The sequence below is a fragment of the Panthera tigris genome, chromosome D2, assembly GCF_018350195.1.
Source record: "Panthera tigris isolate Pti1 chromosome D2, P.tigris_Pti1_mat1.1, whole genome shotgun sequence".
NCBI lineage: Eukaryota > Metazoa > Chordata > Mammalia > Carnivora > Felidae > Panthera > Panthera tigris.
In genome coordinates this window covers 4,618,795-4,645,708 of record NC_056670.1, presented here as the reverse complement: position 1 = coordinate 4,645,708, position 26,914 = coordinate 4,618,795, and the positions used below count along the sequence as shown (strand labels likewise).

The window sequence follows — 26,914 nt, the reverse complement described above, 5'->3', positions numbered from 1 at the left end:
CGTTTTTCACGTTCATTGTGTTCCAGAGAATTTTTGTTTTTTTTTTTTTTGCCACGGCTTGTATGCCTTTATTTTCTTAGCTAACTTCTGCTTAATTAGAAAATTCTCTTCCTCTTGCCACTGATTTTCCCTGTTAAATTTAAAGATGTCATTCTTTATCCAAAATGAATAGATCACAAGCCTATTTAATAATAGATGTCTCAAGAATATTTCTTTTAGCTTTTCATTTTTAATGAGTTTTACACTGAAATAAATGTTCAAAGATAACACAGAGTTCCTGGATACCATTTCCCCAGCTTTGCCTTTGTTAATATCTTTAAAAAAAATGTTTTAAATGTTTATTTATTAAAAAAATTTTTTTTTTAACCTTTATTTATTTTTGAGACAGAGAGAGACAGAGCATGAACGGGGGAGGGTCAGAGAGAGGGAGACACAGAATCTGAAACAGGCTCCAGGCTCTGAGCTGTCAGCACAGGGCCCAATGCGGGGCTCGAACTCATGGACCGCGAGATCACGACCTGAGCTGAAGTCGGGCGCTTAACCGACTGAGCCACCCAGGCGCCCCATAATGTTTATTTATTTTTGAGAGAGAGAGAGCGAGAGAGTGAGGGCGCAAGCAGGGGAGGAGCAGAGAGAAAGGGAGAGAGACACAGATTCCGAGGCAGGCTCCAGGCTCTGAGCTGTAAGGACAGAGCCCGACACAGGGCTCGGACTCACGAACCGTGAGATCATGACCTGAGCCGGAGTCGGATGCTCAACCAACCGAGCCACCCAGGTGCCCCTGCCTTTGTTAATATCTTACGTTCCATAGTACATTTGCCAAACTAAGAGACTGACACTGCTATATTATTTTTAACTAAACTTCAGACATTATTGGGGTTTCATCAGCGTCTCCACTAACATCCTCTTTCTGCTCCAGGATCTAATGTAGGCTACTGTATTCCATTTAGTCCCTTCTAGTCTGTGACAATTTCTCAGTCGTTTTGTGGCTTTCTTGTGGAGTACTGACCGGGTGTCCTGAAGAATGCCCTCGTTCCTGTTTTATCTGAAGCTGTGTCACAGTTAGGCTGGGGTTAAAGAATCTATAGAAGAACATCGCAGGCGGTATGCCTTCTCCTCACATCATGTCAGGGGTAGATGATCTTCACACGACATCAGTGGGGATGTTTGACTTCGTCATTTGGTCACGCCAGTGTTTGCCAGATTTCCCCACTATTTTTTTTCTCCTTTCCATGCTCTGTTTTTGGAAAGGGAGTCACTGAGTCTAGCCTATCCTCAAGTGAGATGGGAGAGGAGGAAGCTCTACCTCTTGGAGGGGTAAAGAGTCTTACTTGTTCTATGACTGTATTCGAAGTCAATAAAATAGACACCATCAGACCAGTTTCATCGACAGGTTGGGCAGTTCAACGAGTTCTATGTTCACATTCACACATTTCAAAAGTATAAAGATTTGCATCAACTTTTCTAAAACTGTTGAAATGCAGTTTCTTGGCTCTGTCTAAAATCAGTTCCCTGGTGGGATGGTGAAGGATTCCAGGGCAGTTTCACGTGGTAAGCCCACGGTGTAGTCTAAAGAAGTGAGTCATGTGTCAGATGATGACAGTTGAAAGGCATGTTCCCAACTATTCAAGTTTTCCCACATTGTTCCCTCCAGATTTTAAGCTCAGATAGAACAGTTTCACTCTCTAATAGTACAGGCCTCCCTAAATTTCCGTACGAGCTAATTCCAGCGTGTGGTACGAGAAGCCGCCTTGGGCATAGGGTTCACCTCCACGCTGGAGTGTCGGCAGACATATGTGCCTTCAATCTGTCTGTGCCAAATTTGCTACAAGTAAAAAAGAATGGCGTTTTTTTAAAAGGCATTTTGACTGTTGTTTCTGATTGCTTCAAAATATGGGTGATCTGAAATGGTAACTGAAGTTTGTAGTCACAGATTCAGTCACGTATAAACCAGTGAGACTGGGTCGCTACCTACTACTTATCGAGCACTGTGGCAAGAGCTAAGAATTTTTTTTTGATCATGAGGATCCTTCTGATTTTCCTCTCATTCCTTCCAGATAATTATGACTGATGAACACCGTGACGCATCAGAGACACCTAACCCATCAGGTGTCCCCTTCTCCTTTCCCTGTTATCAAGCTAGACAAATGTTACGCGTCTTTGTAAGACCATGCGATACGCATTTTTGAGTCAGCCTCATTCCTAACTTCATTGAATATGCCAGCACTCTTGTTTTTCTTCTTTCTTACACACTTCTGATTTCTATTAATTTAAGGATTTTACGTATCACTATAAATCCTTTGGAAAGAAGATGGAGCAAAAATACAGACGTAACATTAAAGTGGCGGGGGGTACTCAAGAGAGGACCAGGTATTCACATGGAGCTTGTGGGGTACTTAGAGATCTGTTATTCATAACCCCACACGCTCGAGCCCATAGGCTCACGGGTTCTTGGTCCCTTTTTGCTGGAAGCCTGATACTACACAGAGTAGAGGTCAACGGCTGACTTAGACCAGAAGTCCCAAGCTGGGAGGGCTTTTCTTTTCTTTTCTTTAAGTGAATGTCTTCCATACAGCACTGTCCTACCTGTCCGTGCAGAGCTAGAACACAAACAAGCCAAATGCCTATCTCAAGGTTACGTGGTAGAGAGGGACTCGGCTTAATCTGATTCACCGTTTGGCTATGAAGCTCACTGTGTTCGGCTCTCCACCCTGGAACGAGGACAGACTCTTACCCCAGGGCCAGGATGAATTTCGTTCCCTTGAAGGGTCCAGCTTAATCACTTTCCCTTGGTCGGTCAGAGAAGCTGCAGACAGTGCCCGTGGAATGATTCCTCCTCTGTCTCTGGGGATACAGTTTTCTGAGCTGCAGATCCACCAAGGGCATGAAAAGGGGAAGAAAGCCAAAAAAGAAATCGTCTCTGCTAATTCAATTGTGGGTTTCCTTGGATCAAAGACAGACTACTATAGCATACCGAGTTCAAGATTTTACTCCTAGGATGCTGGAGGCCCTCTCCTCATGATTTACATTAAGGCTGTGTATGGTACACATGTGGCCTCTAGAAGTGTATTTAAAAGATTCTTTTTTATCACTGGCAAACTGAGGAATAACATACAAGGAGGTCCCGATCTGATGATGTTGTTCAAAAACTAGAAGGTTGGAGGAAGTGAGGACTTGAGTAGACAAAAGAAGAAAGATTCATACATTAAACACCAATGAGGACTGAATCCCAAAGGAGCAAATAAAAATTTCTAGCAAATGCAGCCATCCCATTTGAATATATAGCCAAATAATTAAACTGCAGGAAGCTTGATTCCCAGGGCTTCCAGACACAGGGAGAGAATAATAACACACGCACACGCGTGCACACACATGTGCACACATACATTGGTAGGCTTGGGGATCAATTTTTTTACATAACTATCTTCAACCTCTGTGTTAGAAAACATACTTCACTGGGGAAAAACAAGGGAAAAATAATGGGCATCATTTTCTCAATTTTACTGTTGGACACAAGGAATAATTAACAAAGTTTTGCATACAAACATACTGTTCAAGAAACAATTTTCTGTGTATGGTATAACTTTATTTCCATTTCGAGCCGATGTTCTGCCAGTGGAAGAACCTTAATCGTAATCAGTTTTAAATAATCTCATTATAGAGTGTCCTCAGTCCATGGAAGCCAACCCCCCCCCACGTCCTCCTCCCCCTCTTTCCTCCTCACTCTTTCTCTTAGGGTTGGTTCCTAGCTCTTTATTCTTTTCTCCTCATGGTTAGAAAGAGACAAGAAAGGCGAAAAATTCATCCGTTAAATTTTCTCCTTTAGCAACTGGTGTGCTTTGAATGAGAATGAACACGAACAAGGTGATTTTCTGGTGTTTTCTATGTAAACTGTTGTCTTTGTATCGTTCTGCAGCTTATCCAGATCATTGTGTTGTACATGAGTTACTGGAGTTAAGGACTTGGTTTCTCTCTCTCTCTCTTTTTACTTTTGAGAGAGAGTCAGAGAGAGAGAATGAATGGGGGAGGGGCAGAGAGAGGGGGGGACAGATTCCGAAGCAGGCTCCAGGCTCCGAGCTGTCAGCACAGAGCCTGAAGCAGGGCTTGAACCCAGGAACTGTGAGATCATGACGGTCACTAGGCAGAAGTTGGATGCTTAACTGACTGAACCACCGAGGTGCCCCAAGCACTTGGCTTCTTTTCTTTTAGAATCTGCAGACAATGTACCACCTTTATAATCACTATTGGAAAATAATTGTCAAGTTCCCTTTCAGCCAAGTAAGTAGAAATCAGTTAAAAACGTTAAATAGCAGGATCAGGGCTGTGGATATCTATTGTTTTGACTTGCTAGAATCCTCTTATGTTGGAAATTGCCCTTCCCCCAATCCACACGTATTACTGTCTTTCTTCCACGAGTTGGTGGCTGACCAGATCTGAGCCAACGCCAGTCCTTTCTCTGGTGACGACTGAGTGGACCAGGGGTAAGCCACTGTCCCAGGTGAGCTTCTCAGTGTCCCTGGGATTTTGGAATCAGGACTAAGAATACAGATATGCTGGAGAGGAAGGTATAAATTTGGGCATTGGTAGTGTTTTCTTCTGTTGTGCAGACGGATGGCAGAAAATACTGCTCAGCAGTAAGGAAATAAAGCAAAAAGCTGAAACAGAACAAATACCCTAATGGTATGTAAGCCCTTGGGTTCAGTTGTCCCTGAGGCTCAGTTTAAAATCTGCATTTCACGTTCCTGAGGAACACTCTGATATCTTCCCCTTCTGGCTTATGTTTGAGTTTATGTTGTTTGCAGCCAAGCAAGTTGTAACCACTACTGTCCAGTGCCTGTTATGGCAGGCTGATTCAGACGGGTTCTGTTTCCGTACTGCAGGGAGAGTGGATGAGTCGGTATTCCTCACTGGCCACATGACTATGTCTGTGTCCATGTGGATTTGTTTAGGAGTTGAGGCACAAGAAGCAAACCTCGTGTTTACAACTTCAGGACTCCAAATGGAAAAACTCATTCTCTGAGCCTTTCTAATAATCAGATATTACAAATGATATAGGCTCATACTCATTGACTTTAATTTTAGAGTTTGACTAATAAATAGTTTAAGCCATAATGAGATTTTGGGGGGCTCAGTTTAGTTAGGAAAAGTCCACGGAGGGCTTGAGGATGAAATGTGTGCACTTTCTTTTTTATATAAAGGTTTTCTAGAATATATAGTTTAGGCCCTAAGAAGAAGACAGTGTTTGTCTACAGGTATCGCTTGTTCTGTTTAATTAATTCTCATTTTCTGGAAACAAACAACAACAACAACAAAAACTCCAGCTTGGGGGAAAAAAAAAAACAAGAAGGAAAACCGTAAGTCTATGTAAACTGTTGGATGCTGTAACTTAATCAAGGTAGTTAAGAGTCGTTCAAATCCCAACTTGGTTGTGTCACTTGGGTCATTTACTTAATCTTTCACTGACTCAGTTTTATTCTCTATAATACCAGGACAACAACTCCTACCTCACTGGATGGTTGTGAGTCGTAAAAGAGGTAATATACCTACATCACGTAGACTACACTTAATGTACGCATAGTAAAGGCTCAATTAATGTTAGCTATTACTTTCTTAGAAATTCTTGAAGATGTTGCAGTTCTCATATAGAGCGTTGGTTGTTTTTGAAATTGGAGTATAATTAGCCCCTAAACAAATGGATCTTTCACAATACTCCACTTCTGTTTCTCTCAAGGTATTTCAAAACAAAAATAAAATTTTAATTGAAGGGGGAAAAGGTATTCTATGCAACTTTTAGGAAGAGAGGGGGCTGCCACAGAGTCTAATGGCGAGAATGTAGATGTCCTAGCATATTTGAGGATTTATCCATATGGTAATAGACTTATATTGTTTTTCCCTATCCTTTCCTTTCCTTCCTTTTGGTAACAGATCCCCTATTTCATCTGAGTAGCGTTCCGCATTACTCAGTTGGGAGTGAAAGTGAGTCCTTGTCTGCCAAGCTACATGATGGGCATATGACCCAGGCCTCGCTAATAGAATGTCTGGTCCAAAACTATCAAGAAAGTCACTCTCTGTGGTAGCAGGTTAATACTTGGTTGCTGGCCATCCTCCAGCCATGTGAAGAGAGCCACTGGATAAAAAGATGGTTTACAACCCTGAATCCCAGCCATACTCACCTTGGACTTTTAATGGCATGGCACTCAGAGATTCTCAAATGTTTTTTTTTTTTCTTATTTTTTTTTCCCTATGCTATTTTGAGTATGGTTTTTATCACTTCCAGCCAAAAGGGTTCCAGCGATTACACCTATTTCTGTATTGCCTTTTAGAGGCTGAAGGGATCTGTTCTCTGCTTCCCTGAGAATGGGATCCATTTTGACCCACTTTCCCCCTCAATAGAAAAAAGCTAAGTAAAGCATGTAGGTATGTTCTTACCTAGTCCAATTATTCAACTTAGAGACTGAAGAATTAGGTTAACCAGAAAAGAGTAGAAAAATGTCAAGAAATAGATGTTAATTTCAAAAATCTTTAATAAATCGGTGTCAATTTTAAATTCACTATCGTCAAAAAATGGAACCATCCTTGAAAGATACACTTAAGAATATGATTTCCAAATTCATATAGCAAGAGATCATGTAGACATTATCTGCCTTGAGCTCAGATCATAAAGCATTCTCAGGATTAGCTTTTAGGTCAAGCAGGAACACATTCTGATATGTCATTGAAAAGTGCATTGGAATTTAGCTGTGGCCTTAAAAAATTCTTGAGGATTAAACAGGAATATGAAAAATAAACAAATTTTAACTGAGCAAGAGTAATGAGAAATAAAGAATATACTTGTCCACTACTCCCAACCCCATCCCCATCTGTACATCTTTAAAATAAGTAATTCTCATCAAGTTGTATGTGTCGGGCATAGCAAAGGCAGGAGAATGGGCTTGGTGACTTAAAAGCTCTTTACAGAGGTGCCCGAGTGGCTCAGTTGGGTAAGTGTCTAACTCTTGGTTTCGGGTCAGGTCATGATCTCCTTTTTTGTGAGTTTGAGCCTGGCATCCAGCTCCATGCTGACAGTGTGGAGCCTGCTTGGGATTCTCTCTCTCCCTCTCTCTCTCTGTCTGCCCTTCCCTTCTCATGCTCTCTCTCTCTCTCTCTCTCTCTCTCTCTCTCTCTCTATCAAAAATAAATAAATAAAAACTTTTTAAAAAAGGTGCTCTTTACAATGTCAATTAAGACTCTCTTCTGTAGGAATAATTAGAAAGTTTCCCTCTGGCAGACATATCTCGGGATATCTGTTCCCACACTGTGAACCATTGTGTTGTCCACTTATCCATCCTCTACAACTCACTGGTACTAATGTAATCATTATCCTTAAGAACCTGAGGCAGAGATTACTTTAAATGCCTCTCAAAAAAGCCACAGTGAGATTATAGCAGAGATGAAATTAATATCCCTATAATGATAGGCATAGAGTGCCTATCATACCACTTCCTATACAACTTCATTGTTTCTCAAACTTTGTGGGCTCAGAGAGCCAAAGGATATGGGAAAATATGGTTACCTGGGAAGATGGAAGTCTGGCTCTGTCTAATGTCACTTCTGGTCAGTCCCCTGTGGCAGGAGCCATGCATGGTATGCAAGGTCTTAGTACCCAAAACTGTACTTCAGACTCATGTGAAATCCTGCATTTTCACCGACGGTTCCCAATTCTCCCAGTTTATGACGGGTTTGCATTCCCCGGAACTACTGGCGGGTTAGATTGTAAATGGTCGTATAGCAGTCTCTATCTGACTGTGTGTGTAAGACTTTGCAACATGGAGAGCTAAGAGGGAGGTATAGGACTGCCTTCTACTTAATTCATTTTTCCACAGCACATCACAGTTTTCCGAGTTGAACATGGATGTGTGTGGAAGGATTCACCAGTGGTCTCGTATGTACCAGGCAATGGTGGTTCTTCATTTAATACCGGTTAGCTTTGCATAACAGCACAAACACACTATTTACAGTCTCGGAGCAGACCGCACTCTCCTGACTAGCCACATGCCTAATACAGCTAATTAGGAACATAAAGAAAACCGGCACTTAACAAGACCACTTATGTGGCACAACCATTCCATTGAGATGAGTGGTTATTTGCTAAATTACTCAGGTAACTACCTGGTTCCGAGTCTTGAGAGAGGAGAAAGGGTGAGGGGGTCGAGACGGAGAAAGGAGGTGACAAGTTTCTACAGGAGTTACTTCAAAAGTAAAAGTAAAGTCACAAAAAAAATTTTTTTTGAGAACAGGAAAAGCAAAGCAAAAGGAAGATAAAAGGGAAATCACTGATGTGTGTAAAAATACGCATATATTACTTTCCTGTGTGTCCGTGTGCAAACATAAGAGAGAAACGTGAGGAAATCTGTTTCTTTTTATGGCTGGCTCGTGTGTGTGTAGTGGGATTTGCTGGCTACATCTGAGCTAAATATTATGGCAAATAGAACACAGTAGTTACTGCATGGGATTGTCTGTGAACTGGGTGGGCAGGAATTTTTCATTTCAGCTTGCTGCTCTAAGGCCACAATGCTAAGAGACTAAAAAAAGCCCCAGAAAGAAAAACGTGCTTCACTTTTTCTTTTTTCCATCGCTTTCCAGTTTTGATAGATGTTTAGTGCTAATGATGTGTGTGTGTGTGTGTGTGTGTGTGTGTGTGTGTGTGTGTGTGTAAGGACACTTCAAAATATCTTTACTGCTCTTCTTTTAAAGCAAATTATTATGTTTTCTTATTTTATTTTCTTCCTTGCCAGGGACATTTAGTACCAAAACAATGAAGTACACTCTGCTTCCTTCCTCCATGTCTGCTTATTTATAGCACGGTCTCTATCAATGAAATAATGCTATATTATTTTCTTGCTGATTGCTTAATGTTCATAGTTCAAAATTCCAGCCAAGGTCCTGAAGTGGTTTTGCCCTTATTTAAGATTTCCTGCTAAAGACATTCTATTACAGCTTTGCAAATAAGTACCTCCCTGGCCCCAAGTCACTGTAAAGGTAATTTAGTAATTTAAATAAACGCTCTCTGCCAATCTGATTCCTCCCCTCTAGGAGACTGGGTTTCTCCTCATTTTCCTTAAATGGTCCTTCAGCCCTCAACCAAGAGGTAACTTTAGGTAAGTTGTCTGTAATGTGTTGCCAGGCAAACATGGGAAGTACTTGGGACAAAATAAAGCAAGTAAAAAAAAAAAAAAAAGTGTTTTGCTTAACAGCTGGTGTCAGTGACTGTAGTTGTATAATTTCCTTACTGCTGGGATGAGAAATTTAAATCAGCTCTTGAGACTGTGCAGTCAACGTGATTAATTACAGTCCAGAGCTATGGTCTCCCGTGCAGCCGGAGCGACCCAGCCCCCAGTGCCCGCCAGTCCCCAGTTAAAAAGCAGTTCCCTTCGGTTTTTTCCCCGTATACCAATCCTGTCTTCCCACCTGCATTTTAGTAAGTCCCTCAGAATCGTTACTAATCTCATACTTAGAATTGGTTGACACAAATTAATGCTCAACTGTCGACGAAAAGAAGGCACCTTTTATACTTAAAACCTTCTCATTTGTCTTGGTAATAACTAAGATGAACAGAATCACAGCTGGGTTCTCTTAACAATGCAAACAGCTTCTTATGCTAAGTAAGTTTTTGTTGGTTTTAGTCAATAGGTTTCTGAGTGGATTTTCATAAAAAATTTTAATTTCTTTAATTTCTTCCAAAACCATGCAAACCACACTGTATACAGTTAACCTCTGTGACTTGATTTCAAGAAATTATATAAAAACACATTTATTACTACAGGATTGGCTGAGTTTAGTGTGGCTCTTCCTATGTATCTTGATTTAAGGAAAAAAAAAAAAGTTTGGAAAGTAAAGCAATGTAAGAACTAGTCCCTAGATCAGAACTAGGAGTCACAGAAATGGGTGCAAATAAGAAGTTACGTTTCTGAGATACTTGATTTAATTCAATGTAAACGGTTTGTGTAAGCATGGATTTGCATAATTAAAGGTGGAAATTCTTGATTTAATTATCACAACTCCAGAGGAGACTGAAGAAGGAAGATGAATGTAGTTCATCTGCACTGCGGTCAATTCTCAGGAGATTGACCTGATGAATTACAAACCAGAAGTGAATGGGGGCTCGGCTTCGGTTAGGCTTACTCAGAATTCCTTCCTAGGATTTTTGAACGTAAACAACGGAAAGCATCTCTCAGCCTCTCTGCAGCGGCAAGGCTGTGACATGGGGCAGGAGATCTTGCAGTTAGGTAGCAGAAAACCAGACTGAGAGAGAAGATGGGGAGCCTCTGTGGGTTGTCTGTTAATGCAGGCTAACCGTCCCCCCTTTACCTAAGCTACTTTGATTTGGATTTCTGTCCCTTCCAAGAAATGGGTTCTAATATAAACAACTATAATGTGTATGTTTGCAGACTTTGTAGAAAGAAAGAAAAAACATAGTTATGCTTAGCATGTACTTTTTTATCTTTTCCTATTGAATTGGGTTCTGGGTCCTTCTGGAATATGGTCCCATTAACAGGAAATTTAGTTAAAGGAAAATATTTCTTTTCACAAATAATACAACTTATGGGGAGCGTCTTTTCACGTTCTTCTTTTCTTTCCCAACTGCTTCTTTTCCCTTTTATTATTAGACATTATCAGACATGTTTCCAACACCCTTCACACCAAGGCAAGCACAGCACTGTACTTACAGTGGCCTAAAGACAAGCTCTTTTACGAAAAGGACAGAGTAGAGCAGGTTTGAAAAAATGTAAGAGAAGAAGAGGGAGGAGGAGGAGGAAAAAGGCAGAATAGAAGTGATGAGAGAAGGCAGGTAGGAGACAGATATCCCAGAAACTATTTTTTCGTCTGAAGTGCTACAAGGTATAATCAGTCATATGCTGCTCATTTGGGGTTTCCTCTGCTGCCTACCCCGGCTCTGGCCAATTTGTATGTGTACATCTGTGTAAGTGCATCAGGGCACAAGCAGCGGGTTCGGGAGAAGGGTGAAATAGGATAGGAACCCGAGCCCCCAGCTGTACTGATTTAAACGCCGGAGAAAATGCTCTGCAGTTGTTTTGAATGGACGGTGCTCTATAAGGCTTTTCGGCGCATGGTAACATTGACATTCTCTGTCCTGAGGACACCGGACAAAAGACGCAGAGATCTGCTCCGTAGTATTAGGTGATTTTAAGCCTTGCGAGTTGCATTTTTTCCAGTGTCCGCCCGAGCCGAACGGAATAACAATGAAAGAAAATTGTGCTTTGAGGTATTTTGATTTAATGCTAATTAGACTGCAAGTTCTTTGAGATTAAGGAGGACGTAATTGTTAATAAAGATTGTTGTGGGAGTGGTGGTACAGACGGTGGTCACAGTTATACATGGGAACAGTAGTGGTGGTAACATTGAATGAGCACCTATGTGCTAGGCACCAGGCAAGGGGTCTTAGGTAAGTTATTTCGTGGGAACTCTGAGATAAGGTGTGTCTTATGCCTGTAGTTTACACACGAGGAAACAGACCGAGAGGTTGGTAGCTGTAGCCACCATGGTTACGGGTGCCCTGCTGGTGGTAGTCACGGCAGCCAACTCTCCCTTGGCAGTCTGCGCTTGACCATAACAGTTGAAGTGTTCTCTCTTAAATCCTTACAAAAGTACAATGAGTTAGGACCATTTTGTCCGTTTCTGTACTCTGAGGATTGTAAACTTCTTCCCTTCCCTCTCATTAAGGAAAATAAGAGTCGTACATTAAACTTAATTATAGAACTCATTCAAGATTTGGAAACATCCAAATGTAAAACTCAATGTATCATCGGGCCAAAGAATAAGGTGCTATTGTTGCCATGTTACAGATGGAGAGACCGAGCCTTCGTGATTTTAAAAACATGTCCAAATTCACACACGCTGCACTAGTGGCGAAGCTGGGACTTAACCCCAGGTCTGCCTGTTTGGGAATCCCCCTGCATCTGGATGGGTCTTGAGCAATCAGAAGGAATGTCTCACATTTACACTGGCTCTTTCCAGTGCAAAGCGTCAGCCAAAAAGATGTAAGGGAAGGGGTCAGAGGCTCTATCTTCACAATTTCGTGTATCTGTAAACTTGTGGATCAAATGGATATCCAGGATCAAAATGAACAGTGAATTGTGGGCCGCCTCCGCGGCCCATCGCTCCGGAATCTTTAAACACAAATCCTCTCAGTAGCAAGATTATTGCCTGAATAATTGACTCAGCTCTCCACTTCCCCTTGCCTTGAAAGTCAACAATTAACTAGATGTGTTGGCTCTCTGCCTAACGGAGCAATGATATTTCTACGACATGATCTCCATTTATTTACGCGTACGTGACGCCACAAAGACGGTTTGGGAAGTTACATAAAAGTGTCTGGCTGAAGTTTTAGTTATGCCATAGCACTTTGTTATATGACCCAATTCGGGCTAACATTTTCTCAGGCAGTTGTTTCCTGTGCATTTCCTGAGGTTTCCACAACTAGCCATTTTTTTTTAAGAGAATGGTAGTTAAAATAATAGAGCTTTTAAGGAATCTGAAGTTTAGTGATTAGGATTGTGGCCAGTGGGTCTATTTCCTGCTATCTGCGAGAATATAGAAGGTAGAATTCCTTCCTAATTATTGCAAACACAAACATCCTTACATTTTTTTTTCCCTCTAGTAGATTGATAAGAGAAAGACTCAGCAGAACATAGTGCCCCAGGGACAACTGGATGCCATTTTGCTTTAAGAGAAACAAAATAGGAAACCAACCAACAAAACCAATCTAGATTTCCTCATACAAACCAAGAGACGGGAGAAACATGTTTGGATAGTGTGATGCAGTCAGAGGTTTCCTATATCACAACAAAGAGGCCTGCATATGAACAAACTTTTGAACATTGTCTTACAAAAGATACTTGGAACTAGTATTATTTATTTTCCTATAGGTCTTGAGTGAAAAAGCTGAGACCTTTAGAAGGAGCTGGTTCATACGAACGGTTTTGAGCGCACAAAAGATGAAACGGTTCGACATTTCAAACTAACAGAGCTCAAGTTTTGTGCCTGAAAAAGCAATGAGATTTTATGAAAGTGAACATGAAAACACTGACAAGGTCTTTATGTCTCCGGGAATCCTACGACAGCCTCTCTTTCCTCAGGGACTCCGACTCTTTTTACGTATAAAGAAATGCCAGCTTTAATACGATTTATAGCCAGTTCATTCAAGCTTCATACCACGATGCTGCCCTGAAGCTTCTCCAGCTGTATCCCCCCCTTTCAGAATCCTTTGCCGATAACTTCTGTCACCTTTGTGCTGGGTCCGGGGGACTTGGATGGTCTTTGCTTAAGCATGGGACAGGCACAGTGTAGCACTTCGGAGATGGAGCTTGGATATGCAGAAAGACTTCTGAAGTTTAGGTGGTCGTTAAGAAGTAATAAGCATAGATAATGTCAGCATCATACCTTAGGAAATGTAAAAGCTTGCCCATCATGTACGTTAGGTGGAATCCTGGAGCTGAAAGATTGTGCTGGCATAGTGGAGACTTTGTTTCCTGGCCACCTGGCCCTCCAGCCCTCTTCTCCTGGTGACCACGTATCCAGTCGCCGCCTGAGGAACCACCTCCTCCTCCATGGGCACAGGTGGTTGGAGTAAGACTTTGACCAGCTGAGAATCAGGGTAGGAGCACATGACTCTGGCCTGCACCAATGTTTTTGTTTATTTGTAGAGTTTCAGTGATTGCCGCTGTGCCCGGCACCTAAGAGGAACGTGATATTGTTCTGTGGATTTTAGGTAGAGAGGAAGATGCATGTTCTGCTCTGGGAAAATTCTAGTAAAGAAAAAATATATAAAGGAGAACCACGTGAACTTATTAAGACTAGGTGGGGGAACTGGAATCATAAGGTGCCGTATTCATGCCTGTCTTACACTGAGGCCCTTAAGCGACCCTGTGCCTGTACCTGTGTCTCCCTTCATGTCAGGAACCTTTGCTCTGCTTCCTCGGCCACCGTAAGGTGTCCTCCAGCCCTGAAGTGTCCCCTTTCCGGGCTGGATGGCACCTGCTGGCATTGGGCTCCATGGTGCCTTGCCGCAGGTTATTGGGGGCGTACCCCAGGAAAATGCTGTTTCCCGTGATCGATGAAACAAGGGGAGTCCAATCATAAGGAATGTTTCATTGCCCTTAGTCTCATAAAACCAACGGAAGTTTTCTACTGTGAATCTGATTTGGGGACTTCAAAGAAATGTGGCTGTCTTTCCTGCCTTAATATTTTAACCCTTCAACACCAGAACACATGAACCAAAAGCAAGTCAACAGATGATAAAATACATTGGTCGTCTTTAATATTTATTCATGGGACTGATCGCAGCAACTTAAAAAATTAATTGAACATAAAAGGAACGATACCTTTTAATTTTTGTTTATCTGTTAGAACTTTTACAAATAATAGACTTTTGTCTATTATAAACAATGGTTTTATATTTTATCTGTTATAAATAACTATTTATAAATTATAGCCATTTTATTTACTTGTGACAGTTAAAAAAATTTCTGAAATGTGAATGTTATGTTTTTAAAGGAAACTTCATAAAGAAATAAGAGATCATATTTTATCTAATTTCACTGAGTAGTATGTGATCCAAGGTTACAACCACAGAGTGGCAGGAAATAGATGGTTAATCCTGCCATTGCCTGAAATTATTCACGGTGAATCAAAAACATAAGAACTTGAGGGGCGCCTGGGTGGCTCAGTCTGTTAAACGTCTGATTTGGGCTCTGGTCATGATCTCGCGGTTTGTGAGTTTGAGCCCCATGTCGGGCTCTGTGCTGACAGCTCGGAGCCTGGAGCCTGCTTCAGATTCTGTGTCTCCCTCTCTCTCTCTGCCCCTCCCTGCTCTCTCTCTCTCTCTCTAAAAATAAATAAAAGAATAGGGGATATTCCTGAGACTGTCTTCACTGACGAATATCTAACTTCACAGGTGTCTTTATATTAGACCTCAGGAAAAGTCATATTTACTTAAAGACTTTTCTTTGATTTTCTCCCTTCAACACACTATATCCCTTCAGTTAGTAAATGCTCTAGGAAAGTTTGGTGTATATCAACACCACCATGAAACAGGGTTGTGGCTACTAAGAAATGGAACCAGAAATGACAGGTGTTTTCAGGGTGGGATCTACATTCTTTTTGAGGAGGATCACACCTAGATGGGGAAATCTAATGAAGTAAAAAACCCTCATATTTATTGGTGCTAATTTCCTGACATATATCATCATATCTGGTTCCCTCAAACATGTTCTGCGATATCCTGTCTCTGTGATTTACTATTTGCATTTCTAAGGCATGAAATATGAAGTTTAGGGAAGTTGGGTGGTTTTCCCCAAGTCCTCGAGTTAGAAAAAAATGGGCAAGAACAGAATAATTAGTGTTTGGGGGAGCCTGGGTGGCTCAGTCGGTTGAGCATCTGACGTCAGCTCATGATGTCAGAGTTCGTGGGTTCAATCCCCACATCAGGCTCCATGCTGATGCCTCAGAGCCTGGAACCTGCTTCGGATTCTGTATTTCCCTCTCTCTCTGCCCCTCCCCTGCTCACTCTCTGTCTGTCTCTGTCTTTCTCTCTCTCTCTCAAAAATAAACATTAAAAGAATTTAAAAAAAAAGAATTAGTGTTTGTTGGGTCCCAGGCCCTGTTCTTTCCTAACACTGTGATTATGGTTTAGATTGGGAAGAGATTTGCAAATTACATTTATAGTTATTTTATATTGTTCTATGCTTCCTATATAGCTGTAGATCTTGCATAAGTTACATTAGTGAGCTTTTAAATCCAGATAGTTTACAGAAATAGGTTAATCCTTATACAAGTTCAAAATAAAGTAGATAAAAATTAATTTGATTTTTAAATTATTTACTCCCTCTACTGGTGGCTTTTTGAAGTGACAGAAGTGCACTAAGAGTTGAGTGTGTGACTTCCTAACATACATCAAACTCTCCAAATAGAATGAATATTCAGTTCATTAAAAATCTGTCTTAGGAGTTAGCATACCGTTACCTCACCTCTTTGTCACCGTTGCTACAGAAATTCTTGAAAGATTTGTTGATTTTTTAAGAAAAGCATACTTCTATTTGTCACAAAGTATATTTCTTCCAGAGTATAGTTAGCCACACATGAATTATGTTTGTGAAATTTCAAAGGTTTTGTCTTTTGATACGTGTGTGTGTCAGTTTTTGCTTCCAAATTCTGTACAATGAGTTTCGGATTGAAAAGACCGTGAAATAAAGGTTCAATTAAATGCTATAGGCTCATGAGAGGTTTAGAGGTAGCAGTGAGAACTTGGCGTTCCGAGGAGAAGAAGATAAACTAAGTTTTTAGAAAAGGGACATGGATAGCATCTGGCAACATGGCTGAGACAGAAGCTTTAGGACTTGCCCAAGTTAATGGCTTAATATCCGTCCGCATCAGAGGGACACAGAGGAGACATCATAATGGCAGGAAGAACCTGCAAATCTCCTCAACTGAGTTGACTTCTCAGTGGTGTTGGCGCAGTGACCAGGAACATTTTATAGTTTGTGTGTGTGTGTGTGTGTGTGTGTGTGTGTGTGTGTTAGTGGGGTATATGGTCACGTGTGGTGTGTGTGTGGTGGGTGTGCGTGTGGTGGGTGTGCGTGTGGTAGGTGTGTGTGGTCTGTACGGTGTGCTGTGGTGTCCGTGTGTGTGTGTATGTGTGTGGTGTGCATGCGTGTGTTGGTGGGAGGAAGAGGAAGGCTCTGTGAAGATAAACGGTGTGTTGTCACTTGGTTTTCGTCTCGAATGGCTACAGAGGCTGCGTCGTGACATCTGTGTGTCATTCAGGTGGCTCAGCAGACTTCTAGTGGAATGAGTTGGGATGTAAAGATCCATCACCCTGTGGGCAACTTGACGCCCCAGAAAGTTTACAGAAGCTTTTTCCTACGGCTTCCTGTGCTCCCAATGGACAGAATAACGTCTGTCTTGGAGCCGTGCTGAATATCCCTCAGCAGCATCGTGGAGGCATTCTGCAAGTGTAGTGCTGTCTCGAGCTAATACAAGCTCACGGCTACTGGTTTTCTGATTTTCCCTTTATTGTGGCACATCTGAACCTACGACTTGCGTAATTTTTACCTTACCTTTCTGGCTTTGTAAGCATTGTTCACACCAACTACAGGGAGATGGTTAAGTAACTAACACTCGTAGACTTTGCTTTCAGCTGTGACAAACGAGCCTGGAACAGACTAATCTGGAGGAAACATTAACAAAAAAAATGGAGCGTTACCAAAGCCACATGGATTTGAGAGGCCGGGATATAGGCATGAGAGTAGAGCTACAAACTATTTTCTTCTTACCCACCTTCAAGCATGAATAATACGAAGTTACAGAAGGAGCTCTACTTTAGCGCCCACCCACTGAAGGGCTCAGTGATCCGAATCTGCTGGCGACTGTGGCTCTCCCCTGGAGTTTCTGGTTTTTATTTAGAAAAGTGCAATTCTATAGTCATATTCAACATTGATGACTTTTTTCCATTTTCAATGTTGGTTGCAGAAATTAGACTTCTTCATAGTGCATCTTAGTAAATGTTTCAACCAATTCAAGTAGGAAACACAAATAGTCACTATGCATAACACAGGAAGTAGCTTTGCATGACTGGTGAAAGCTAAGAATTGATTCAGGAGGACATGGGGTGGAATCCTGGCTCGCCATCCACTTCCTAGTCATGTGCTTTTGATAAGTTAATTAGTTATATATGTTTTATAAGGCTTAAATGATCTGATGTGTATAAAATGCCCAGACCAGTGATTGGCATAGGAATAGTAATGATCTATTACTATTAGCAGTTATTATTAGAGAACAAGATCAACCCCATTCATAAATTAAAGAAATTGAATAAAAAATAACTATGATGTGCAACATTGCACTAGACAAATTAGCAAACGCTTGTAAATGACGTTGCTGGCAAGGGTGTGATACGCTGGGGAGCCTCGCATCTGAGACACCTGGTTCTTCTGAAAAGCAACATAACCAAGAAAAATACTCTGCTCCTTAGCCTAACAGCTACCTTTGTTAAAACCAAAGGCAGCCAAAAGTTTGTAAAAAGGAGTATTTTCCCAGCATAACGTGTGCTAGGGAAAAACAGGAAACAGACTGAATGTCTAGCAAGGGAAGAATGTTAAATAATATGTTGGCATTAGAGTAAAATGAGATGGCATATGGACATTACAAGGACATTTGGGAACATGCTTTTAATGTGGTAGTAAAAAGTTTATGAAAGTGTCCTCTCGCCCACGCGGCCTGGGTGGGTCTGCACCTGGGCCCTGAATTAAGTCTATCACAGCAACGTGTTCCCTTATCCTGGTAACAGCTTCAAGGACGTGCACCTTCAAGGACGTTAAAGCAGGTGCAATCAGAGTGCACTTGAGCGCTTTGGCTGGAAATGTTGGAACAAAAAGCTTTTCCTAGACCTTAGGAAAAGAGCCTCTGTCGTCGGCTACTGCGGTCAGAGGGTGTAAACCGATGCTGACGGATTTGGTGCTTTTTCGAGGGGAGTTTAGCATGAGGATAGAGCTGACAGAGGAGGCAAGTCTGGGACAAATACAGGCACATGGAACCAGTGTCCCCACCACACCTCTGGTTTCTGCTCAGGACTTTGCAGTTCGACCGCTGATCATTTCCTGGATTTGTGTCAGCCAGTTGAAGTTGGGCTTGCTGATCTTTGAAACATACTAAATTCTAAATGAGACACGGTGTGCTAGAATACTAAGTGGGGGAAAAGCATGAATCAAAATTATATGGTGCAGTGTGCTCTCAATAATGGAAAATGCATAGTCACAGAAACCACTGGAAAAGATGTAAAATATCTCTACTTGACACGACCAACTATTTTTACCTTTTCATGCATTTTTCAAGATTTCCTAATGGTCATATGTCATATATGACTTTCATTATCTAAGATAAAATGTTTACTAGATTTGGAGGTAGTAGACCATGTGATAATATTTAAAACCCTTTTCTTACTTCTGGAGCATTATAATGTATACATTTAGAAGTAAAGAATTCACCTCTGGTCACAAATAAGATGTTTAAGATAATTACTCTGGGAGCTAATCTCCTCTTTCCTTCAAGCTGTTATATAGACGTAGGGTTCTATTGGAAAGAACATGTTATTTGATTAAAATTTGAATGGTGTACATATTTATATGGTATTAGGGAGACAGAAATGCCCCCTTTAAATTGTGCAGTGGGCCCATCAGCCCGCACATTCCAGCGAGCCCCTGTAAGTCCTTACTACGAGCCCGATTCCTGGTCCTGAATCCAAAGTTAACATTTGGAGAGCATTTCAATATATGTTTTCAAAGATGGTTTTATGACTCATCAGCAGTTGAACATTCTGATATCCTCGAAGCTTCTTTCACACAGGAAAACTAAATCCAAAATTCTAAAAGCAAAAACAAAACCAAATCCGTTTTTACAGGGTTAGATTTTCAAACAATAGCAATGGTATTTTTGTTTGCTAAATTCTTCTTTGCCTGGGTATGATAGGAATTGTTTTTGTGTCTACATATTTTCCCTTTGACCTTACCGGATTCCATGTAAATAATCTTACACTGAAAACCAGCCTTAAAGAAAGACGTTTGGTTGATTAGAAAAGCGTATTACCAAAGGGCAGGAAAACAAGGGAAAGCAGCCTGCAGAAGCAGGGTAGCCCCTAAGTGTTCAATCAGCGTGTGAAGAGCGATTTAAGTGCCCTTTCTAGATGTGACACGACATGGTGGGAAATGCGAATGGACTGGCAGTGCACTGCTCAGGCACACACTGGAAGGGGTCCTAAGCCTTCTAAAGTCTAGGTCAAGCTCCCAAACACGGAAACCACAGAGAGTTAATGATAATTGAGATCATATGTTTCTTATCAAAGCTTCCTCAAGAAAAGCAGCTTAAGGGAAAATTCATAAATACGTGTCTTGACCACAGTCTACCAATCCCCTTCCGCATCGGAGCCTTCAGCTAATTTGTTGACTTAATTACCCAAGGCACAGGAAGGTTAAACAGAGTGATAATCTGATTTTCTCTGATTGCTGATCACTGCAAAAAGTGGCCCATAGGATGCAAAAATAAACCTAGAACCTTAGGCTATGTAGAATGGAGAGGCGAGGCAATTATCTAGATAATTCAGGCTAAGTTGACTGTTTACAGTAATCAGGTTATCTGGATAAGTACTCAGCCTACACCCTGTCTACCGGAACAGCAGTTTTAATCACATCATGGGGTCTGATTAAATGGGTTATTTGTTAGATCTAAATTTAGTGTGAACTATTTATGTTTTAATAGTCAAATTCATAAGGAAAAACCTAATACACTATCCTGTGAAAACATCATCCCAAATGATGGGGATAACAACATTGTGTCCAAATAAAGAATGAGTACTTGTCTTTAAATAATTGGAAAACATGAAACCACAGAAAGAAAATCACATGTGGGGAAAATATATTTACCGTGGTTGATTCTACTACGAAGGGCTACATAAAAAGTGAGGTAAGAAAAGTTAAAGCTGGTATGAGAAATGGGAGATCATCCCACACCGTAGCCATTGGAAATCTATATTCTGATGACCTCTGTTTGTCAAGAGGCATCAAAAAAAAAAAAAAAAATCTTTCAATAGAAGAACGTTAGCTAACTTTTTTTTGTTGTTATAAAATACTTGCTCATCTTAGAAATTGTAGACCATACAGAAAATTATAAGGAAGAAAACCAAAATCATGTCCAGATAACACCACTCTTAATGTTATTGTGCATTTTTTTCTGTACTCCATAATAATATCGTAATAATAATATGCTATGGGGCAATTAAAAAATGGAATTACACTGTACATACTGTTTTGAAGCATGCATTTTTTGCTAGGTGATATTTTAGATGTCTTTCAGTGTCAATAAATATGTAGATACAGCCTAATTTTTTATTATTTTACATGACTGCAACATAAATCCAACCACTATTTTTGGACACTTAGGTTGTTTTTAATTGTCTTATAAACAACCCACTATTTGATAACTTCATCTTCACATACTTACTTGATTTTTTTTTCCACCTGTAGATTAAATTCCTTGAAATGGAATTGCTGGGTAAAAGGGCAACGCACATTTTTATGACCTTTGATATATATTGGTCAACTGAATGCCACATGCTTTTGTCTTATTAATGGCACAAGCTGGGTACGAGAGTGCCTGTTTTTCACAGTCTGTCATCCCTAAATAAACATCTTTATTTAAAATTTTTTTAGTTTTGCAATATGATACATAAAACTTAAAATTTTGGCTATTTGTTTTTTTTTAATGAATATTATTTCATAATTTAGTTCCGATTTCTATTGCTTCCTTTGTGAATGATCTCATATCTTTCCTTTTTTTTTTTTTTTTTCCTTTCAGGGCATTTTCACCTTTTTGATTTATGAGTTCACTATCATAGTTATAATATCAAAACTTTATGGCTATTTTGCAAATAATTTTTCCAGTTTTTCATTTGCCCTATAATATCTTAATTATGTTTTTCAGCATGGAAGCTTCCCACATTTATGGAATCAAATGAACGAAGTTTTTCTCTGTGGTATCTCCCTTTACTCATTGCTTAGAAAGTCTTTCACTTCTAGATCTATGTATGTATGTATGTATGTATGTATGTATCTGTCTACCTACCTACCTATCCCTATATTTTATGCCAGCCCATTTTATTGTTATTTTAAAATTTAAATGTTTAACCCATTTGGAAGAAAAAGTTCATCATCAAGAAATATAACTATAGTTAGGGTAATTATGATTATACCGGTTGTGATTTTCCTATTCTGGTTCTTCCAAAATTGATGATTTGATACGTATAAGCGAGGCATGCCAGTGCACACAGGCACTTCCTGAAGTGACTCTGAGAGTGCTTTGGGACCCCGGAGAATGCTTAGCTGAAAGAATGAAATTCAGAACACCTAGCATAAAAGCAAAATCACAAAAGAGTTCCAACAGCAAACATCAAGTGCTGTGCAAAGAAATGAAAATCAAACTGGTGTGCTTCCGTTAATTCGGCACGTTAGAAGACAATGGGGCAAAACATCCTGACTTCTGAGGTAAAATAATTTCAACCCAGATTCTTCACTCAAACTAGCCATTCAAGTCTGAGCACAGAATAAAGATTCTTTCTTTTCATATGAGGAGGGACTCAGATTTTTTTTTACATTTCATGCACATTTTCTTGGAAAGTTGTGTGAAAATGTTTCAGCAAAATGAGAGCAAAATGTAGAATTAATTTGATCCAAGAGGCAAAGGTTTCAACCCAGGAAAGCAGTGATCGTCAGATCCAGTTTACAACTAGCAACGGGGCAAGGACAACCAGCTGACTAGAGCACAGGGAGGGAGGTTTTGGGGGAAGGACTGTAAGGAAATCAGTGTATGTGAAAGAGCCGATAGAAAAATAGAAAAAAGATGATAGTATAGAGAATTAGAAAAAAAAATAGTTCATGATACAGAAATACTGACATAAATTAGAGGGCATTAGAAATTTCAAGAACAAGAAATTTTTGTTTCAACTGAGCTACAAACTCAAACGATGGACAATTTTAAGTAATTGATGAGACATGAGAGAAGAGTTCATTTGGTACTAATGCTAGGAATAATCTCCTTTGATTTGCCCAATATTTGTGACAATGAATGTGTAAACACGAAAATGAATTCTAGCATATGACTTGACCCAACTTACCTTGCTGTTTACATAGTAATAATGTAAGTCCTATAATCAATCTCAAACTTTTAGAGCCAACTTATAGGAAAGACGTGTAGTTGCCAGGCAGGATGAAATTGCTCACAATTTTGATAGTGTATAAATAAAAAGGTAGTTGATAGAAAAATGGGAAATAAAGGAAAGGGGGATAAAACAGTGGGGGTGCTAATAATTTTATTGTACAAAGCAGAAATCAAATACTCTGAAAATCAATGGAATAAGAACCACAGGTATAAGTATATCGAAGGTTATAAAGGTAACCAATGAAAGAATAACAATGGGGCACCTGGGTGGCTCAGCCAGTTAAGCGTCTGACTTTGGCTCAGGTCACGATCTCATGGTTTGTGGGTTCGAGCCCCTCTGACAGCTGACAGCTCAGAGCCTGGAGCCTGCTTCAGATTCTGTCTCCCTCTCTCTCTGCCGCTCCCTTTCTCTCTCAAAAATAAAAAAAAAATTTGGGGGTGCCTGTGTGGCTCAGTCAGTTGAGTGTCCAACTTCGGCTCAGGTCATGATCTCGCGGTTTGTGGGTTCAAGCCCCGCGTCGGGCTCTGTGCTGACAGCTCGGAGCCTGGAGCCTGCTTCGGATTCTGTGTCTCCCTCTCTCTGCCCCTCCCTGGCTCGTGCTCTGTCTCTCTGTCTCTCTCAAAAATAAACATTAAAAAAAGAGTAAAGTGAAAAAAATAACAATAAAGCAAATATTAAACATTGATATGAGTAAACGGTGAGTGGGATATAGCAGGTGTGTATAATCTTTATCATCCATGTCAGAGAATTAATAGGTATTGTCTAAAGTAGGTAAAACAGGAAACGGAAGTCTAAACATATATAGATATGAAAGTAACAGTCATGAGCATCAAGCACAGAAACAGATTGCAAGCTCTGGGCAGAGGGAGTGGCTGTGGTTTTTTATTATAAACTTTTCTGTAGTATTTGATTCATTATCAAGTCCTTACGGTTTTTTGATCAAACTCGAATCTAAAAATAAAGACAGACAATGCATTGGGAACGTCTGAGGATATTGTTTGCGTGGTCTGAGAAAGTGTGGCAATTGCAGCAAGTGTGTCATTAAAAACATGCGAAAACCCTTCTGATTGGAGAGAGACACAAAAGTGGCCATGCAAATAAAAGTGAGGGGTTAGTGGGACTTCACTGAGGATTTTGATAGCAGAATGGCAGTGCTATCTCACTTGTAGCAGATAATGCCTCCAAATTGTAGCTGAGAGCAAGGATGCCCAGAAGTAAGACTGTTTCCAGCTCCCTTTCAGCTAGTGACGGTCTTGTAACCACGCTCTGGGTAACTGTGAGGGGCAATGATGTGTGCAATACTCAAGATTGACTCCATGTGGAAGGCATGTGCTTAACCACCTCCCTTCTCCTCCCTCCCAACTGCCAGGAACATGGACTTACAATCAAATTACACAGAAGAAAGGCAAGACTGGAAAGATAAAGTGCCTTGTTCAAGATCATCAGCAGTGGACAGCAGTAAGTATTCGGACCCAAATTCTCCACGAAGCATGTAAGTCGAATATTCTATGGCAGTCTCTACTCCTACAATAATCTAGTATTCTAAAACATTAATTTGACAAATGTTTATTGGCCTGTGGATGAATTAGGAATTTACTAAAAAAAAATTCTTTTATTACTAGAGTGGTTTATAGAGTGAGATGTTCTGGTTATTTCAAACTATTTATTTTATGATAAGATCTTTTTCAAAAATGTTTTTAAAAGCCAGTTGTGTTTCCAGGTTTTCTCAGGCCAAAAATTTCTGTTGTCATTTTGATTATAATAATAATTAAAGACGAACACACATACTTGAGACAATCTTGAAAGAGAGGATTTACACCTCTCAATTTCAAAACTTCCTGCAAAGCTACAGGAACAAAGACTGTGTGGTATTGGCAAAAGGCAGACACATAGATTGATGGCATAGAACTGAGAGAAATAAAGCCATACACGGTCGATTAATTTTTGACAAGGATGCCATGGCCATCCAGTAAGAAAGAATGGTCTTTTCGGCAAATTCTGGTTGGACAACGGGATATTCCCATGCAAAAGAAGTAAGTTGGGTCTTACCTCACAGCATATTCAGAAATTAACTCAAAATGGAAATAAAGACCTACACGTCAAGACTAAAGCTATAAAACACTTAGAAGAAAACATAAGAGTAAATCCTTGAAATCTAGGAATAGGCAATGTTTTTTTAGATGAGACACCAAAACACCAGCACCTAAAGAAAAAATAAACACTCTCGAGAATGTGAAAAGACAACCCACAGATTGGGAGAAAATATTTGTGAATTATATATCTGATAATGGTAGGTATCCAGAATATGAAAAATAAAAAAAAAAAAACAAAAAACTTTTATAGCTTAACAATAAAGGACAAATGACCCAATTAAAAACTGAACAAAGGACATGGATAGACTTTTTTTTTCAAAGAAAATATACAAATAGCCAACAAACCCAACAAAAGATGCTAATGTCATTAGCCATTAGGGGAAATGCGTAGCAAAACCATGAGATACCAATTCATATCCACGAGGATGACTCTAATCAAAATGATAGGCAGTTACAAGTGTCGATGAGAATGTGTAAAAACTGGATTATAGACTACAGGTGGGGATGTAAAATGGTGCAGCCAGTTTGGAAAACTGTCTAGAAGTTCCTCAAAAACTAAAACAGTGTCCATATGCCCCAACAATTCTGCTCCTAGGTATATGCCAAGGAGAATCAAAAATGTACGTTCACATAAAAATTTGTATATGAATGCTCATAGCGGCCTTATTCAGAAGAGCCAAAAAGTATCCTCAACCCACATGTCCACCAGGTGATGGATGAATATACAAAATGCAGTCAGTCCATACGCTGAAATACTGTCCAGTCACAGAAAGAATCAAGTGCTCACTGAGGCTACAACACGGATGAACCTTGAAGAGAAGCAGAGTGAAAGAAGCTAATCACAGAAGGCCACATCCTGTGTGACTCCACTTCTGTGAAATGTCCAGATCAGGCAAACTCATAGAGACAGAAAGTAGAACAGGGGGTCCCTGAGATGGTGGGGGAAGGGGGAGATGGGGGGTGACTATTAATGGGTGTGGAGTTTCACGTTGGGGTGATGAAAATGTGGAATTAGGGATCATGACTATACACAATCTATGTATGTACTGGAAACCACTCAATTGTACACTTTAAAAGGTGAATTTTATGGCATGAGAATTATATCTTTAAAAACACACACACTAGCCCGGGTGGCTCAGTCAGGCATCTGACTTCGGCTCAGGTCATGATCTCATGTTTTGTGGGTTTGAGCCCCGCGTCGGGCTCTGTGCTGACAGCTTGGAGCCTGGAGCCTGCTTTGGATTCTGTGTCTCCCTCTCTTTCTCTGCCCCAACCCTGCTTGCGCTCTGTTTCTGTGTCTCTCAAAAATAAATAAACGTGAAAAAAAATTTAAAGAAAAACACACACACTAAATACACCCATATCAGGAAAGAACGCATCTAGTACTTTGGTGGTCATTTTATTCTTCCAGTCATCTTGAAGAAATTATTATAGGGGATTCAGGTAAATCAAACATTTATACTTACTTTTATCCAGTTCAAACTCATTTTGTTTCTTTCAGTGATTTTTTTCCCTGTTACCATACACTTCACCTTTCTTTCAAAGCTATAGCATTGTTTTCCTTTCTAAACATGAATGTAATTTGAGAGTAAAAGGTTCACATTAGCTTTAGCTGCCAGTGGTGTAGACGTGCTGGCACCATGGACAAAAGCACAGGATCCTGACACTCGGAGAAGATGCTCTTATTTCCCTGCTGCACAAAAAGCCAAAAGTAAGCCCTATTATCAGAGCGAGTGAGAGCGGATTCACCATGCGATTAATCAGGAAAATGGAGGCAAAAATTCGGCTGGGATCGCACCTAGTGTGTGGGGCAGAGAGCTCTTCCTGAGCTTGTTAATTCTAGCTTGTAATTTTCTCCGTCTACAATCAACTTCCTTCCAGTGTGCAGTAAAAATATGCAGTTCAGGTGCTGCTTCCTGTGGGAAGTAAGGTGATCATCAAAATATCAGGCCAGTGAAATGGCAAAAATACATGGTTTTATTCTTCAAGGACACCCCGTTCTTCAAATTCCTCAAATGAGATAATGAAGGATAACCCTACATTTTATCCTTTTGATCTT

At 40.3% G+C, this 26,914-nt stretch overlaps 2 long non-coding RNA genes across 2 annotated transcripts in view; one reads left to right on the top strand and one right to left on the bottom strand.

Moving 5' to 3' along the window:
• LOC122231698 overlaps positions 1 to 26,914 on the top strand; it is a 38,145-nt gene that overhangs the window by 6,023 nt on the left and 5,208 nt on the right. Inside the window, exon 2 of the long non-coding RNA XR_006208921.1 lies at positions 24,132 to 24,220. This is a non-coding gene — a long non-coding RNA (uncharacterized LOC122231698). The remainder of the gene's footprint in view (positions 1 to 24,131; positions 24,221 to 26,914) is intronic.
• Positions 13,110 to 26,914, bottom strand: part of LOC122231694 — a 43,458-nt gene continuing 29,653 nt past the window's right edge. Inside the window, exons 3-4 of the long non-coding RNA XR_006208917.1 lie at positions 17,115 to 17,224; positions 13,110 to 13,733 (exon numbers count right to left, since the gene is read on the bottom strand). This is a non-coding gene — a long non-coding RNA (uncharacterized LOC122231694). The remainder of the gene's footprint in view (positions 13,734 to 17,114; positions 17,225 to 26,914) is intronic.